At 38.1% G+C, this 19,420-nt stretch overlaps 1 long non-coding RNA gene across 3 annotated transcripts; it reads left to right on the forward strand.

The window, feature by feature from the left end:
• The first annotated feature begins 5,611 nt into the window (after positions 1-5,611).
• LOC110365500 (uncharacterized) lies at positions 5,612-14,983 on the forward strand. Of its 3 annotated transcripts, XR_002425027.2 has the most exons (4): positions 5,612-5,891; positions 6,725-6,835; positions 8,115-8,225; positions 11,997-14,983. It is a non-coding gene; the product is annotated as an uncharacterized LOC110365500 (long non-coding RNA). The 3 variants fall into 3 exon arrangements; XR_010473232.1 differs by lacking the exon at positions 8,115-8,225 and having other exon boundaries at positions 5,709-5,891; XR_010473231.1 differs by having other exon boundaries at positions 5,711-5,891; positions 8,115-14,983.
• Positions 14,984-19,420: the final 4,437 nt, after the last annotated feature.

Here is a 19,420-nt window from a genome sequence, read left to right on the forward strand (position 1 = left end):
TGTCTCTTTTGTGCAAGACATGCAAGAACAGCTTTCTCCAAGACGTGTTTCATTGACTGAATCAGACAAACTAAATAAGTAAAAGGCCAGTTACCTGTAGTGATTTTCAGGCATGCGTGATGTTGTTCAGGACAAAACTGTGTTTTATTCACATACTCAATTCATGCGAAACAGATCTTTCTTTATATGCTTGTTGCCTGAGCAAGTAATGATGGTAACAATCTCTGTATCTAAGAAGACATGTTAATACATGGTGAGCTTAACTTGTTCAGTCTCCAATTATAAATAACTTGAGTGATCATCCTCCCTTGCAGCACAGCAGGTCTCTCTAAAAGCAGAAGGAGAGGCAAAGGTTTGTGTTGGATTTTTTTTTTTTCTCCCAACATTATTACTGCTCTAATACTGGAATCTCTGAAATGCAAGGTTTGCAATCTATCCTTGAGACTCAGCAGATGTCTTTAAAACACTTAGTCTATCAAAGCTTATAATGCATGATTAATGATCTGAGGGCTGTTGATCTGAGGTGAAAGACTCCGCAAAATTTGCTTAATATCTTTTGCACATTCATGTACTGTACATTAGAAACCAGAACCACAAGTGTAATTATTTCACAAAATCTCAGATGCAATACTTAAAAAATCTCCCCAGAACACTAAAAAACAACTCAACAAGCATAGGTGAAATGCTCCATAGTTTTTCTCTTACTCTAGAGTCCAAGATTCTGTTTACTCCTTCAATTTCTTTCTTTCTTTTTCCAAAGCACTGCAGCAAGAAATTTGCTTATTTATTTATTTTCATAAGACCATATTACAGTTTCACCTGCTTTGAAGAGCTTTTTACTGAGATTCAAAAGACGTGAATTGTCTACAAAATTTTCACTGTAGCCAAAGGCATGAGTTAGTGGTTTTCACCATGGACATTCCAAATTTTAAAAAGCAGTACTCTGCAGTGCTAATTTGTGCAAAGATAACATCACTTTGTTCAACTTGCAAATAACATTCAGATATGTAAGTAAAAAGGAGTCACAGATAAATATGTGCTTCTCAGGGTAAATATCATGCTCAAAATAATACATATAGGTGGAGATATGCACTGTTTTCCACAGGGACCTTTAAATTTATTGCAGTAACTTCTTGGATGCAAGTGAAATATGCACAATCTTAGCACTATTGATACATGATGCTGCACTTGAACATAAGGTTGACCTTTAGCTCTCTAACTGAGAACACATCAGGAGCTGCATATGAATAAGGAAACTGTTTCTCTTTAAGTCATTACCATCCAAATGATGAATATCTAGAAAAAGAAACACATGCAAAGGAGATGAAATGGGCTATCTGAGGTTGGTGGCACAGTCTACAACATCAGTCTCTGTTGCGCCTTGTATCCCAAAGATCCAACCTTCATAAGAGTCTCTTAACTGGCAAATAGCAGCCAGCTAGTATGATAAATGGTAAAATAAATTGTAGAAAAAAAAAAAAAAAGGTTTTTTAAGAAAAAATTATTCGGGTTCTGTCTCCGCTCAAGTGTTATTTGCCTTTTGATGCACCCTATAGGCCTATGAGCTAGACTAGGTGGGACAGTATGAAAAGTATTCAGTTTCCCTTAATAATGAGCTGAATGCAGCAATCACCAGGAACTTGTAGTTGGTTTATTGCTGTGTTTTTCTCTTGATTCTGTCTTTGAAAAAGGTATCGCTTTTTTATTATTTATTTTGGCTTACCTGATGAGTGATGAAGGTACCTGGAGTCTTCAATTAGAGCATTCTATTTTTTATTCTCTAGTTCATGAGACAAATAGATACGCAACAAAGGCTAACTTGTACAGGAGAAAAATAGAGAGAGAAACCTCTTAAACTATCTAAAACCTTATAACAATCTAATGATAATATCAGTATCATAGAATCATAGAATCAGAGAATAACAGAATCATAGAATAGTTTGCCTTGGAAGGCACATTTAAAGATCATCTATTTCAACTCCTCTGCTATGGGCAGGGACATCTTTTGCTAGATCAGGTTTCTCAAAATCCCAGCAACCTGACTTTGAACGCTTCCAGGAATGGGGCATCTGCAACTTCTCTTGTCAACTTGTTCCACTGCCTCACCACCCTCATTGTAAAACATTTATTCCTTTAATCTAAATCTACTCTATTTCAGTTAAAAAAAGTTTCCCCTAGCCCAGTTGCTACAGGTATTTGTTAAAAGCCTCTCTTTCTTATAAGCCCCCTGCATAGATTGAAAGGCTGCAATAAGATCTCCTAGGAGCCTTTACTTCCGTAGATTGGACAAGCCATACTGTCTCAGCCTTTCTTCAGAGGAGACAGGTTTCAGCCCTCTGACCATTTTCATGTCCATCCTTTGGACCTGCTTGTACAGGCCCATTTCTTTCTTGTGCTGGGAATGCCAGAGCTGAACACAGTACTCCAGGTATTGATGACACTTCACAGGTGTTACGAGATCATGAGGAGGAGAAGGGGACAATCGTCTCCCTCAGCCTGCTGGCCACGATTCTTCTTATGCAGCCCGGGGTAGGACTGGCTTTCTGGGCTACAAGTGCACATTGATGGCTCACTCCCAATCTTTTGTCCACCAGTACCTCCCAGGGCTGCTCTTAATCCCTTCATCTCCCAGCCTGTTCTGATACTGGGGGCTGCCCTGACCCAGGTGCATGACCTTGAACTTGACCATGTTTCGCTTCATGAGGTTCACATGGGCCTGTTCCTCAAACCTGCTAAGGTCCATCTGGATGGCATCCCTTCCCTCAGACATGTATCAATTGCACCACTCAGCTTGGTGTCATCTGTAAACTTGCTGAGTGTGCTCTCAGTCCCGTTGTCTATGTATTGATGAAGATAATAATAATATTGGTCCCAATATGGACCACTGAGAGACACCACTTGTAAATGGTTTCCACTTGGAAGTTGAGCTGTTGACTGTAACTCTTTGAATGCAACCGTCCAGTCAATTTCTCATACATCTAATAGTCCATCCATTAAAACCATATCTCTCCAACTTACCAGCAAGAATGTTGTGAGGGGCCATATCAAAGTCCTTATAGAAGTCCAGGTAGATGACAATATGTGTATTACCAAGAGTGCCATAATGCCACTACTTTCCAAATTGAACTATAGTGTTCTCATCACTTTTATTAACAAAGCCGATTTTCCCAGGTACACATTAAAAGTGGATGTCAATAAGTAAATTGCAAATAAGAATTGAGGTAAGAAACATGTAACATAGGGAGATGCTTCATTTTTGGTTTTTTTTTGGTAGGAACCTATTTCCCAGGTACCAGTTGAATACCCTTCTGGTTCTCTCACTGCAGGGTCTTTTGCTGGAGGCCTAAGCAACCTCTGTGCTGACACCTTACAACCTGTCAGCAAAGACATGCATGCAACAAGCCCTGCAGGGAGATTTATTGATCCTGGCCATTCTGAAGGCTTCCATGAGGTCATGAAAACTGCACAGGAAGGGTTCACAGTCAGAAAAATAGGGAAACAACTGAAATGTAACAGGAGGCAACTGTAGGGTTCAAACCAAGATAAAGGGAAAGGGAGAAGCACATATGATTATGAAACTTCTTTTGAGTTGCCTAAGCTTGTCCTGAATAGTTTCAAATTTTCTCAAGTACACCTGGTACAGGACTGGCATCATATGTCTAAATATGAAACACTGAGTTACATTTATATAACACTATCACACCACATTGCCATTCAATATCCAAGATTCAAGTTCATACATATACTTTGACAAATCCAACAAGTAATATGAACTCTATTCAGCTGTCAAAAACACAAGTCTTTATGGACAAACCTTGTCAACTCTACCCCCTCAAGTCCTTTCCTTTTAATAGGATTTGTGATTGAGTAAGCATCTAGGTTATAAGTGGATGGGCAATATTGTCTTTACAAGCAAACTTGAAAGGAATTGGGAAACAGAAAGTACTCAGTACCTCTGAGTAGTTCTCATAGTCTTTTGTATTTGAGCAATTATGCAGCCAGTGTAATCATCACCTAGCAATGGAGTGCACAGCTTGTCCTTCTTCCATACAACACCCTTCTTTGCTGTTTTGAACAGCAGCAGTAGATTGCTTAACAAACAGCACACGGTAAGCCTACGGTTTTGGTTTCTGGCACCAGAAAGTTTGGTGCTCCCAGATGCTGGAGGAGGAACAGACTTCAGGGTTTAAAAGCTAGTGCTCTGGTCATCTACAATCACGGTTGTCCTTGACCTTGCTGAGCAGGGCACCCTGTGCTAGCAGACACAGAAATCATGGAAAGACTGTCACATGAATGGTACTCTCTTGGCAAATGCAATTTATGAAGTTTCCTTTCCCCTCCCCTCCAGCATCTGTTCGTTCCTGCCCTCTTGAACTTTAACAGCCCCACCTAAAATTTGAGGTCATACTGTCATCCAGATTGCTGAAATGATTCAAATTTGAGGGAAAGTAAAAAATCCACATGTGCATACACACCTATCTAGGGGGAAAAAATAAATTGGGAAACAGAGAGCAGGGTGTTTTATTTTTTTCCAGTTCCAATAATTTAAGTGAATTGGTTTGCACTGCATTCCCACAAACAAGAAACTGAATGGTAAAGTGTGTTGCAGGATCTGAAACAAGCAGCCAGGCTTAACCTTGCAGCTGGCAAAAAGTCCGTATAATCACAGCCTGTGTTTATGTCAGGCAATAGGCACATTCCTTGGAGCACCACTTGCCTGCTTTTGGGCCCAGTGACTTGGGGGTCTTCAGGCTTACTTTCATCAGGGCAACAAAGGAGGCATGAGAAGCTGCTACAGGGACACTTTCGATGCTTAGGATAACATCAGCAAAATATATATGGCTTTTCAAATCAACAATGTCAAAATCATCATGACCAGAAAATATGAAGAGAGTCCTGGATGTGAAAGTTATGAGGTACATAACTGTCCTGATCTGAGGTACAGATCATTCATATATGTGTGAAAAAATATGTTACATAGGCAAAACAAAATATCCCTTGTGGTTTGGGTCAGCTACAGAGTCACAGAAAGAAAAGTAATATTTTGTCAGAAATGTCAAAGTTTTCAAGCTTTCAGGTACATGAAACATCTTGTTAACTTTTTTTTTTCATGGGTGGCTCGCATATCTGATTTTAACTCCTTAACTTTTATTTCTGTCTCAAATCTGTCTGACCATAATGTCTAAATCAGATGCAGGTTTGCATAGATGTGCCAGGATAAAAATATCTGAGCCAAGTAGTTTCCATGGCCAAGATAAGAGCCTGGTAAATATCTGTCTGTGAGGCCTCATGTTTAGATCATACCACATTGGGTCTGTGAACGCTTTAAACTTCCATAATCTGGATAGATTGCAAAACCATCTCTTTCTTTGACTCCTAAGGCACAGACTCTTGAGGGCATTTTTCAGAAATGGGATAACAAATCAGTCTGGGCAGTGAAATCCTGCTCAGCCACCCAAAGAGATTGCCTCTTTTTGCCAAGTCCAGCTTTTTGGACACTTGTCAACAGCTCAGGACATACATAGGCACGTATGGTGAGTGCTACAGGAGGTTTTCTTAACTCAGCCACTCTAAGCTAAACAGTACTTGCGGAGGAGATGTAGGCAAAACATGATTGATCACCTGCATGCTTTCCTTGCCCTACTTCTCTCATCACTGCAGGATGTGCTTAAGATCAGCTGCCCTCAATTCTGCCTTTGGCTGAGAGCCTCTCCCCTGCTGTTGTTTTCTTCCTTTCAGTCAAACAGGAATCCTTGGGCACAGAAATTGTGTCCCTGTGTTTCTCTGCTGAAAGTTCTCATTCTCTGCTCTCTCTGTGTGGAGGAGCCCAGTGAAACTGGTTTTCCCACCTAGACACCCCCTGTCAAGCTGACAGCTTTTCTTTGGTCCAGGTAAGTTGGGCAACACTTGTTGCACATGAATTACAGTGCAAATTTCAATTGCAATAACTAGATGTCTCAGCTGTAATGAGGTTGCCAGGGCTCTCACCAAGCTGGGTGTACACATGCCTGAGGGTATCGTGGTATGGCTCTGCAGGGTAATTCAGGCCAATATGTTTTTCTCTGAGGAGCAAGCAGGATGAAAACTTGGCATATGGATGTGATCGGCATCCCCAGCAATCTACTTGCAGCATGCCAATTAGACTCTGGCTCTCATATGAAATAATTAAATGTCTCTTTTATCTAATGTTAAGTTACAACATGGTGGCATGTTTGCTTAATAGGCTCTGTCAGTTATCTTGCAAGGAATTAAGCATAGCAGAGCATGAAGTTTTGGGTCTAGTAAACACAACAACGATTTAATATGATGATTGTAAAAAAAAAAATATTATAGACCAGATGCTATAGATAGGAAATCATGCTCTCTATGGCATAGAATTTATGTTTTCTATTAAATACCATTAAGAAGACTCAGACACTGGTATCTGTGCTGTCTGGAGCAGCTCTAAGATGGAGACAAAAAGAGGCACTGACTCCACAGCTTTGAGAGGGGGTAGGTAAGCCTTGATCACAGACTTCCATTGTCTTAGATACAAATTTCCAACTGGGTCTTTCCTGTCCTTACTCTCTTTTCCTCCAGGAAAAACTTCACAGACACAGATTTTGATTTTAGCAGAGTTGTATCCAACTCTTATAAAGACTTTTGTATAACCAAATGCTGCACATTTAATGCTCTACAATTATTTAAAAGTTTATGAATGTCGTATTGTTTCTTTATCTCCAAGGTTATTCCTTTAATATCTGCCCAGGCTGTCTTCACTAGTATTACTTCGCTTCATATATATTTGTCCAGGGTGATTATGGCCATGATGTGTTCAGCATAGACCTGCATATCTGTGAGTACCGTTCTCATATTCCTGATGTTGTGTGCTAGATCATTGCCTTGTGTGAAGCAGCCTAAAGAATGACTATACACCTAAGAAGCCATTGTCTGTTTTAGAGCACACTAAGTACATCTGCTGTGCTGGCAACAGCAAGAAAAAAGACAATAGAGTTGTTAAGTAGTTTGTGCATCCCTCTAGGCTTATGGGATCCTTCCTTGGCTGCTCAAAGCAGTTCCAGGGAAGCTTTGTGGCACAGGAATGACATAAAATGATCTAAGGCTCCAGAAGGCCTGGCCCAATGCGTACAGCAGAAAAGTAGGTCAGAAAGGAAATCTCACTACTACAAACACAGCAGTGGCAGCAGTCCATGGTACCAGGCACAGGATTTATGTAAGGCAGAGACTAGGGCTGCTTCACTCTGAGTTTCACAACCAGCAGAAGCCTGGTCTTAAAAATGCCTGGCTGCTTCACACAAAAGCAGAAACCACCTTGTGCGTAAATTTTAAAGAGCAAACATATCACCAGTGTTACAGTTCTGTGTTTGTGCTAATCTGAAGATTTGAATATGATTAACAAGCCTTTTCTGTCCCTCATTCACAAAGGATACTCAGAAACAGAGGTGGAATCTTTGAAGACACAAATAAAAATTCAGTCAGTAGCTACTCTTGTGGCTTCCTGCTCTTCAACTCTATTCCCAGTTATTCCAGGTTTTCCACGTGGCATCCCATGAGACTACAGAGACCTTAATGATGTAATCAGCTCCCTGGCCTCCCTGAAAAGGATATAGCTAATGGAAAGTGATGTCTCAGCAGTCTTCCCCAGCTCTCACAGGAAGGGTATATCAGCAGTGTAACCAGAGAAAGTAATCCTGTTCCATCATTTGCAGCCATCAAAGGCTAATGAGAAAGAGGGACAGAAAGACACAGAAAGCATTAGGTATGTCACAGGAGTGACACTCACACTAGGAGTCAGTTGAGACTGAGCCAGATCCCATGACAAAGTATGCAAAAGTGGCTTAAAACAACCTTAATTTACCTCCACAATCTTTGTTTTTGCAACAGGATGTTGAGAAAGAGGAACTGTGGTTTTCTTCATGCTTATATATAAACTACTTCTGGACTTCCAATGATTAAATAAACAGATTTGATTTAGAGACATAGCTTCATTCAGGGAACTAAAAAATGAAATGGACACTTGTCTTCTCTGCAGTGCAAATATTCACTTGTCGGTAATTCTGATGCTGGCCTTGCTGACTGTGCTCTTTTTGGTCCTTACTTTTGATACGCTCCAGTTACCAGAGCCAACACCTGAGCTGATCCCCGAAGGCAGTAGCACATGCTTGGCAGTGGCAGTACCCAGATGCTAAAATGTATTTTGCAGTAACAGGAGTTTCAGCACATTCGTAAGTAACCAATTTGCTGGAAATCCTTTCCTTAGATTTAACAACGTGCCTGGAAATGGGCTGATCAAACAAAAAAAAAAAAAAAGTCTCTCTAGTGTATGTACCAGGTAAAACAACACAGGGAAGTATATGAAACTTAAGAAACCCTCTAGTGGATAAAGTGCACATTTATTTTGACATGAAGAAAGGATACTGAATGTTTTGGGTTGTGCATAAACTTACCCTGGGCCAGGAACAACAACAACAGCTGAAAAATCAGCTACAGCCTCCTGTCCCTGGAGCAGCCCATTCTCTGCATTCAATCTGCTTAACAGAATGGCACATTTTCTGAATTTCCTAGGCCTAACCTTTAACCTTTGGCCCTCTGCTGACTGCAGATGACTGTGCAGGCAGGCAAAAATACTAATGGTAAGATTTTAAAATCTCTTAATTATCACAACGGGCCATTAAAGTTGATGTCTACAAACACACAAACCATGGGGTTACTGGGTCCATTCCATAGGCGTATGCTGGAGTTAACACTTTCTCTACTATACTATTAAAAGGTAACTGCATTTCTTTAAATATTCTTTGAACATGTTTCATTGCTTGAGCAGTCATGATGATGGCTCCACTGAGCACTGAAGAAGCAACATAAATAGGTTTTTTAAATGTTGTGTCCTATAAGGGATTAAAATAAGCATTGCAAACTTTTCATGCATGTAAGCATTAGATGAATAATAGAGACATGATTTTTAAGCCATGAGGAAAAAAGCTTTAAAGAAAATATTGAATCTAAGAACTGTGCAGCTGCAACTTAAGCTGGTGTAATATTGGTGTCTGGCCAATGCTGATGTCTCTTCAAATAATTAAATTCTGTAATTTCTTTTGATTTTTATTTCCAGGAGTTAGACAGAACCAAACACTGTATTGGATCCCTTTTAGGACCTCTCTAAAGTGGAAAAGGGTTATCACAGACACTTTCTCTTGGGTCCACTTTTTTGCATGATTCTTATTGTTCTTGTACATTATTTTTAGATGTTATGAAATAGTAAAGTATTTAACAAATGACACAACCATAAAACTTTGCTGAATATTTATAACTTTGTTTTGTAAACTCAGAAATTTAAATATAATGTTTAACAGCTTGGACCCCAGGATATTCAGAGTGCAAAAGCTCTAACCACAGAGTTAAAATAGTATTTTGCACCTCTGATCAGTGCATATACCAGTTTGGGTTTTATTTATCAAAATAACTTTGCACTCATGAATCTAAGATAAATTTTGCATAGTAAGTATTTTCATAGATCAGAAATCTAGGAACTGGTAACAAAATTGCTGTCAAGAGATGATACTGTAAATCCTGCCATAACATATGAATTTTAGGAACTCGCTAGTGCTCATCACATTCACCAAAAAGCTTTGTGATTGTGTTCACAGAAAATGCCTGAAATATCAAATTTGACAAACAAGAAGCCTCAATTAAGCAAGAGCAAAAAATTTTGTGCTAGCAACACAGTTGACAGACAGGGTAGAGACAAGAATCAAGAGTCAGGAAGTAACTGATGTCTCTTTTGACACAGACTGGGAGACAGGCATTCCCACCAAAAAGAAATGTCTCAGAAAATAAGCCACCTAATCAATCAAGTAGCTTTGGTATACTTTTGTGCAATTCCATCAGACTACTATAAAAGCAATCATTCCTTTTCAACGGAAAAGATCACCAAAATCTGAGATGACCTGAGTCAGCAAAATCAATATAGAGGCAGGGCAGCATAAAATACCCCTGTTAGCTGGCACACAGATTTCTGCTCTTTGAGCTCTAAAATTTCTTTCACACTGATCAGCAAAAGAATCACAGAATCACAGAATGTTAGGGATTGGAAGGGACCTTGAAAGATCATTTAGTGCAATCCCCCTGCTGGAGCAGGAACACCTAGATGAAGTTACACAGGAATGTGTCCAGGCGGGTTTTGAATGTCTCCAGAGTAGGAGACTCCACAACCCCCCTGGGCAGCCTGTTCCAGTGTTCTGTCACTCACTGTGAAGAAGTTTCTTCTCATGTTTAAGTGGAACCTCTTGTGTTCCAGTTTGAATGCATTGCCCCTTGTCCTACCCTTGGTTATCACTGAGAAGAGCCTGGCTCCATCTTCGTGACACTCACCCTTTACATATTTATAAACGAGGTCACCAATCAGTCTCCTCCAAACTAATGAGACCCGGCTCCCTCAGCCTTTCCTCATAAGGGAGATGCTCCACTTCCTTAATCATCTTGGCTGCCCTGTGCTGGACTCTCTCCAGCAGTTCCCTGTCCTTCTTGAACTGAGGGGCCCAGAACTGGACACAATATTCCAGGTGCGGTCTCACCAGGGCAGAGTAGAGGGGAAGGAGAACCTTTTAACCACTCCTCTTCTAATACACCCCAGGATGCCATTTGCCTTCCTGGCCACAAGAGCACAGTGCTGGCTCATGGTCATCTTGCTGTCCACCAGGACCCCCACATCTCTTTCCCCTATACTGCTCTCTAACAGGTCGTTCCTCAACCTATACTGGAAGCTGGGGTTGTTCCTGCCCAGATGCAAGACTCCACACTTGCCCTTAAAAGAGTGTCTGTATCATTCTGTGTGTGAAAGTGATTTCTTTTGTGGCAATTGCACTACAGTACATGCACTGTAGTCACTTCATTGCACCACCAAAGTTGGCTGTGGGGGATCTCAACAACAACCGCTCTCTCTTACTGCTCCCCTTCCTTCCAGGCCTCAAGAAAAGGAAAACTGCCTCTTACCACTGTTAACATCCAGTTTCTCTTCTGGGTATAGCACAGAGTTGAGTGATGGGTTTACACTTGCAAAGGATATCTTGATAATCAAAGTCAGTGAACAAACATCCATGTTAATGGGCATCTAGACTTTTTACAAAGTCAGGTAAGAGCACTCAAAAGGCCCTGTTAATACATTTTAGAATAAATCACAGAGAAGAGTGATTACAGGCTCAATTTCTGTTCTTCCCTACCTTCATGACACTTTACTTGTGGCATACCACAAAATAAATTTCTGCCTCCCATTCTATTCAGAATAAACCATAAAAGGCTGCAGAATTCATAAGTCTGCAACACAGCTTTAGAGATTTTGAGGTCATGAGGTCCTTGGTTTAGCAAACTCTTGCAAAATGCAGACCATAGAAATTCGGCAGTTCTTAATACCGAGAGTGTTGAACTAAATGCCTCTTTTAGGAAGTTGTCTAAGTTAGGTTAGTCAGAGATGGTACTCAACAGAAAAAAAAAAAAAAAGAAAAGAAAAAAAAATGGATTCATTTTCCTCTCAGCTAAAAAAGTTACAGGAGCTAGAAAGAAATTCCACTAAAGTTAACTTGACCTCAGAGGGATTAATCCAGACTTAAAACAGTAGAAGGAGTGCAGAGTCTAAAAAGAAGCCCTGCGGGCAAGTTTTTATGTATCATAGTTGCCTTTAATAGCTATTCCTAGTCTGGAGCAGATACAACCGGATTTTCCTTAACTGGGCATGGAAAGGATGGTAACAGTACTCTACACTGGCATGAGAAACATTCATACACACCTGGTTACCACAGATCAGCTGATGCAAAGTGACTTCATTGTGAATTTTAGTACTCTGCTAGGTGCTTGTTCCTGTTTTCCCTATTACAGTCATTACCCAGCACAGCCAAAAATTACCCTGGAATCTGTTCCTTTTTCAGAACAGATCCAGGTTTAATAGGAGTTTGTCTTCAAGATATTTTTAAAATACCTTTATGTTTTTATTTTTCCACTAACAGGTGATGTTCCAGAGCAAGATCGACACAGATATCTTACATAACAATGTCTAGCTTTTGCAAGATCAAAATGTGGTTTAGATAAAGGTACACTTTCTCTGCTACGTGTTTGAGGAAAGCTGCCAATGAAAAATTGAGGTGATATTCTGAGATTGGTATTTCATTCTGTGGGCAGCAGCTGGAGCTTGTACAGTGGCATAGCTAGGTAAAGCACACACGGAAAATATTACTTCTACAATGCCTAAAAGCCTCTGAAATTAGGATTTCCAGAAAGAAATAATTTTCCTAGATCACTAAAATCTAGTAACAACTTTAATTTAAAACATTTTATAAATCAACATGGTTTTTCTTCTTTAGGTGGCAACTCTATAGACGGCAGAGGCAGGACAAACTAGGGAATAACTAAAATTTTTATTCATGTCAATGTATATCTTGTCTGTCTCCTCCCTCCCCAAAAAATAGTAGGCTACTAAATGTATATATTATCTGTGGACAGCACAGTGATTAATTTTACCCTCCCTAGTGCCTTTGAAGTTGAAATAAATGAGTTGTCCAAGGTCATTTAAAAGACTGTGGTTGAACTGAGAACAAAAGACGGATTTTTTTGTGTCTAGACCTCTGCTTGATCTCTGTAATAAACCTTGATAGTAAGAGGGTACAACAGAAAAACTGTTTAAAAGACAGTCAGTTACTTTCAGAGAGAGAAAGCCAGGAGAACGAGAAAGTAATTTCTCCATATGAGATGATTTTAAGGCCAGTCAGCATGTGTTTTATTGAGTTCCCAATTATTCTCTGCTCTTGAAAAAAGTAGATAAGTTTATAAGTAGTTTTAAATTTTAATATTAATGATTAAAAAGATGGTAAGTCCTTTCTGTACATTGATGAACAGTTTTTCCATGTAGTTGCCAAGTTTGCTGCAGTGACATTACCTACCACCTACTTTGAGAAGAATGGAAGGCATCACACTGTCACGTAAGCATAAAAGGAAAAAGTTTTTACTAAATTTCTGTGAACAGATCAATTTTTCTGAGAAGTAAGATTTATACTTCTTTTGCTTTTGAATGTGACACAACCTCTTGAGCTATATTCCTGTCAATTTGTCTCATTTTTTACTTTTATGTTTTCCATAATTCCAATAGCAGTGAAAAATAAAAAAATAAATCTTTCTTTTCCAGGAAAGATTGTAAAAAGCAATAAAACTGGGTAATAAAATCCAAAGCTAACTTATCTAACCATGTAAATTATAGAAAAAAATAATATCCTTCCTATATGTTTGCATTTTCTCATTTTTGATGATACAACTTTAAATATTTTAGGTCTTGAAGAACTTCCTAAACAGGTTGTTGCTAACACAGACCCACCATCAGTGAAGGAGGGGTTGGTAAGGGAACTTTTACAGGAGTTTGACCCCTACAAATTGATGGCCCTGACGATATTCACCTGAGGGTACTAAGAGAGTTGACTGAGTTCAGTTTTGGTGCTCACTACACAATGAAAATGTCAACAGGCTGGAGAGGTACACAAAGATGATCAAAAGACTGGGAAACCACCACATGAGAAAAGGCTGAGAGAACTGGATTTGTTCAGCCTTGAGAAAAGAGGACTTATGAGACACCTTAACACCATGTTCCAGTATTTAAAGGATAGCAACAAAAGGGATGGAGACTCCCTTTTTACAAGGAGTCACATAGAAAATACAAAGGGTAATGGGTTAAAGTTACTCTTGGGAGATTCTGATTGGACACAAAAGGAGCATTTTTCACAAAAAAAGCAGTCAACCGTTGGAATAACCTCCCCAGGGAAGTGGTGGATTCCCCAACACTGGACAGTTTTAAGATTCAACTGTACAGAGTGCTGGGCCATCTTGTCTAGACTGTGCTTTTGCCAAGGAAGGTTGGGCCAGATGATCTTTGTGGTCCCTTCCAACTTGGTATTCTAAGATTCTGATTACCTTATTAATTTTAATGTATGGGGTTTGTTTGTTTGTTTTTCTAGCTATTAAGATTTCCATTCAAAGACTAATCAGAAATGGTACATTTGCCTTAATGGATTTTATATCAGCCATCAAATCTTCTTTTATTTTTAGATATTTTAAAATAAAATTTCTATACAAGTAGTTCTATATAATACATATAATTGTATAAGCAGGCATTCCAAAAGTGATAGGAACTGTTTTTACAGCACCTACAGATAACCGAAGGAAAAGTAAGTTTTATGAAAAATTTTGAGGGACTCCAATTACAACTTTCTAAGAAAAGATTTTTCATTACAGTAGATGCTTGCAAATGAACGAAGTATTCTCTCTTACCTGCAAATTTTTAAAAATTTATTTTGAAGATAAAAAAACATGTGACATTCAGTTAAAATAAATCAAGAGGAAGAACTAACTTAAAGGAAAGCTGCAAACCTTCTAATTAAGGTTTTATTGTGTAACCTGTATGAACACACCACACCAGAGCTGAGAAAGCGGCAGTGTCCTGGTTTTGTTAAAAACAAGTTTCTCTTTCAGTGAATTTTGCCTGTCAGCTAAAGCCTTCATATTAACTGCATTTTCCTGGAGAACCAGACACATGTTTTGGTAAACCTAGCAATGGAATGCAAACTTATTGATAAGCACGAATAGACATCTCACGAGAGGGGCGACGAGAAACAAGTGACCAAGAAACTGACCAACTGTGTATAACATTCCATTCACGTGAATACTTCATATAAAAGTGGGAGATCAAGAGGATCTTGGCCCTTTTTCCCTTTTGCCTTTGCTTTTTCCCTTCTGCTTATGGCCGACATTAGGAGAGGACCTTGCTAGTCGTCCCTGCGAACTGAGGCCTAGTGACAGACTGAATCCAGCTCCGGTTGGCTGCAGAGTCTAATCCAGGACTTTGGGTGCTGGCTCTGCAGTTGCTGAGACTTTCAAGATTGGTTTTGTATATTTTGTGTTATTTTCTTTATTCTTATTAGTAGCATTAGTAAAACATTGTTAATTTTTCCAACTCTCTTCTCTCTGTCCATCTTTCCCTCCCGATCACCTGTCCTGAGTGGGAAGGGGGGAGAGGGAGGGGCAAAAAGGGGGAAGTGGGGGGTGAAGTGGGGGTTAACAATGCATCTGCCAGGGTTTTATTGTCACCCCGCAATCTTAACCCTCGACAGGCAGTTATCTAACTATTGCTCCACTAATATTAGAATCTTTTTTTTATTTGTTTTACTTTTGTTTATCGAGATATGTGATTACAATGTATAGGCCATGATTCTGCAATCTTGTATTTAGTCATTTACTTTATGTCTTTGAGTAAACTGCAATTGAAGGTTTGAATTAACTAATAATCCACCCTGTGAAGTATTTACCTTCTAAAATCGTAGCTAAGACAAATTATATTTTGGAATGAGTTAAATAAATTGTATTAAATCCTGAAACAGAATCTATGTTATTACTAAGTTAGTTAAATCAAATATAATCTTTTCATTCTAAATCAATAGTAAAATCTGAGACATGTACCTGCAAAACTGGAATTATAACTACTAATTCTGATTTGCATGTCTGTATAATCATTACTTATTCTGTGAAGATATGAGTTGTAAAAGTGTATTATGAAGTGAACCGGCTGCCATTTCAAAAACTTTCAGACTTACAAGAAATGAAGTATTTACTCTGCCATCTTTTTTCATCTGAAAAAAACTGTGAAAAAGTATTATAAGAGAATTATCTAACCTAATACAGGGATTCGTTTTTTCTCTGCTCTCCATACAGAAGAATTCACATTGGTCAGAAAGGATGAGCATAGTTCAGTTTAATTGTTTACAGCACTTGGTAATTGCTTGACTTCTTGACTGCTTTAAACAAATATTGTCACTTGGCTTGTCCTCTCTCTTCATCCATTTTTTCATCACCAGAAGCAATTGAGACTAATTTTTGAGCCAGACTTCTCTATTGTCTATCTCTACTTTGACCCTAATTATCCAAATGAGACATTATTTAGACACATTTCACTACATTTTGCTACCCGTTAAAATGGAGAATAATATGGCACTTCTGTGATTCTCTTTTTTAAAGCTATTTGAAATATATTTTTTAAAGAGTAGGTAAGCCTTTTGTGTTATTTCAGTTCTTACATGTCACTTCAAGTGTCATTTTCCATAGCAAATTATTCAGGTCTGTTTCAGTAGTTGTAGTCCCATTGACAGGCAGCAGATCGAGAGCTGACATGAGCCCCAAATATCAAACAATGAGCACAAAGTATGCTGAGTTCACCTCAGTCATGTCAAAAGTAAAAATAAAGCAACAGGAAACTGAAATTAGTAGGTTTTCAAACAAATATCAGAGTAAGTTTTCTGAGAATTTTAGCTCAAATTCTCTTTCTTGAATATTTTCATATAAGTGGCTTTTATTTTAGACTCAAAAAGAATCAGATTTTTGTGGTTTCCACGTTCATTTATTTATTTTCAATATTTCATTAACATTTATGTTCTTTAAGATGCTCTCTGTTATAAACTTCTGGTTTTATTTTTTCATATCTATATATCCTAGGAGTTAGCCTTATTTCTTTAGTTTTACAAAAGTGAAGATATTAGTCATATTAGTAGTGGGAGTAAAGTTTTACAAGACAATATATTGGCCTGAAAAGGTTTTTTTTAATCCAAATGTCAGCTAAGTGCACCAGTGTTCCTGCAGTTGGAAAGGCAGAAATAAAAAAGAGAACAGAGGAATACATAAATAATATACTAAACATTAGTCAAGGCAAGCACAGATTAAGCAGTCCATTTTTCATACATAGAAGTCTTTTTTTCTTTCCTGGTGAAAACCAAAATAATTTAGCACTTCAGTACTTCAAAACGTCATCAAATACCATGCATCACTACTTCAAGAAAATGGAAATATAAATAACATTTTCAGTAATGCTTTCAAAAATAAATCTGCTCTTGGCCTAGGATAATTCTAGTAAAAAAAAAAAATAGCAGTAGTGTGGAGGAAGTTTTCAGGACCAGTAGGTTATTATACCTGTTAGTTTTACTTCAAAATTTTGAATGGTTCAATTTTTCAACAGTTTAATAATATACTCCTACAGAATAGTGCTATAAAGTTTAATAATTTTAAAAAACCCAAAAAACAAAAACCCAACAAACTATTGAGACCCATAAAAATGTCAAAGTACTAAAACAAAACTATAGTACCCAATACAAAACAAAATTCATTCTAATAGGGAAAACCTTCTTGCAGTTATTCCCAGTGTATACTGCTGGAAATCAACTGGCCCTAACAGAGTACCTGCATCATATAGAACAGAATTTGGCCGTCTTTGGATTTATTTTATTGCAAGTTTTCTGCAACAGTTCTATACTTATGCAGTTGAGATGACATCACACATTGTTCCCAAATGTCAAAATAATAACTTCGGAAGTTTCATTTGTATCACTGACTTTGGTCACTGGAATTACTCAGATAATTAAATACTTTGCAAGAAGGTGGCTTTCAATTCAAGAATCCAGTGTAATATTCATGCAATCTTTTTAACACAGAAAATTTCCATGTATCTGCATAGTGCAGTGTTGTGATTGTTACACTTAATGATTTAATTATTTTCTTCAGGTTCTTAATCTTGAGGCAATAAACCTGTCAGGTGTCAAAAATAAGATTAAGGCTTGAAAGATGCATTCTGGAGAAACTAGAATATGTGGGTTTTGTTGTTGTTGTTTGGTTGGTTTAGTTGGTTGTTTTTTTTTTTTTTTTTTGGTTGGGTTTTTTTTTGGTCTTTATTGAAATTGCTTCAGTTATGCAAGAATTAATGAACAATACTGGCATGATGTTTAGCAATGTTGAAACCCAGCACATCTCTTACTGTTCTGTTCAGGCTTCTCTGTCAGACAGTTATTGTTTCTAATGATCCAGTTTGGTACTATTTAATGCTAAATCGCTTTCATGAACTAATGATTCTGTATGAAAATCTAGCCTTATCAATAGCAAATAAACCTCCAGCTATATGTCTAACTACAAGTAAAAATTCCTTTCCTGTGCCTAGGAATCTGATAGACAAGAAAAAGGGTTCAATCAATAGGGCTACAGGTGGTCATACTACTATTTGTGCAGTTTATCTTTTATGGTCGTTGAATATATATTTCTATTATCACATACTAAAGTTGTGTGTAAATGAGATGTAGACATCATAAGTAACAACCTTTGAAACAGGTAGCAGTAGCAGCACATGTGTCCCAAAATAATATGCACATCATGCAATCCCAGCATCATCATATTGGCTTTCCAACTGTCTACTACCTGTCTTCTCACTCTCTTAAAGACCAGTAGTACAGAAGGTATCTTCCATCCTACTTTATAAGTTCTCTGTGTTGCAACATATATGTTTAAGCAACTCCCCTGTGGTAATATGTAGGTCAGAGTGGAAAAGCATGGTTGTCCAGGAAAGCACTTCAAGGATACCCAAAGGTATGTTTTCAGTTTGGTGCAACGTAGTGGTAAAGTAAGACAATTCATAAGCCTTTTTGAGCTGCAGTAGAGTGAAAGCATGTAAGAAAACAAGGAGCCATGAATCTTGTGACAAAATGAATTTAATGTGCTGAGCTGCCTACAGTAACCTGCATCTGCTCAATCTCATTTACTCCTTTCTGTGCCAGTGTTATCATCCTTCACCATAGCTATAAGAACTGACACTACAATACCCAAACTATGTAGAAAATGTACATTAGCATTGCTTACCTTAGTCCCACTTGAAAATATACACCTATATTAACCATCGTGAAAATGTCTCTGTCACAATGTAAAGGGAAGCAAGGCCTATTCCTTCATGTGCAGCAGTAGCTGCTTCACAGTCACACTTTACCTAGACAATAGTGAGGTTGAAAGTCCTCGATAACTTTACCAACAATACTAAAGACACAGAAAGCACTTGCACAAATATAGACTGAAAAACACTGCAGAGAAAATATGTTGGGTTTTTTTTTTTTTCTGAAGTATTTTTCCATATACTAGAGCTCCATCTGCCTGCTAGGCAATATTTTCACCCCTGTAATGGAAGATTTCTTTCTTCCCTTTGGAATATCAAGCATACTGCAACAGAAGCATTTAAATCTTAAATCTTAAACCTTAAAATTTTAAAATCTTAAAGCTAGCTAGGAAAGGTTATTCTGAGAGGAATTAGTTAGCAATTTAAAGTTTTTAGACAAGGTACTAAGCAGCACTGAAGACATTGTAAGGCCACAAATAAAAATAAGTGCATTTACATTTCTTGTTTCCAGAATTTTCCTTAGGTTTTTGCCTCATATTGTATTAGTGTTGTGACTCATTTCCTACACTGGATATAAAAGAAATAGAAGACGTGATGGTTTTCTTATGAAAAGAAACAAATTGCCAACTTCATCCTGCATAACTTTTACCTCAATTTGATTTACACAGTTCATGATAAGTACAAACATCTTTACAT

The sequence above is a fragment of the Columba livia genome, chromosome 1, assembly GCF_036013475.1.
Source record: "Columba livia isolate bColLiv1 breed racing homer chromosome 1, bColLiv1.pat.W.v2, whole genome shotgun sequence".
Classification (NCBI taxonomy): Eukaryota; Metazoa; Chordata; class Aves; order Columbiformes; family Columbidae; genus Columba; species Columba livia.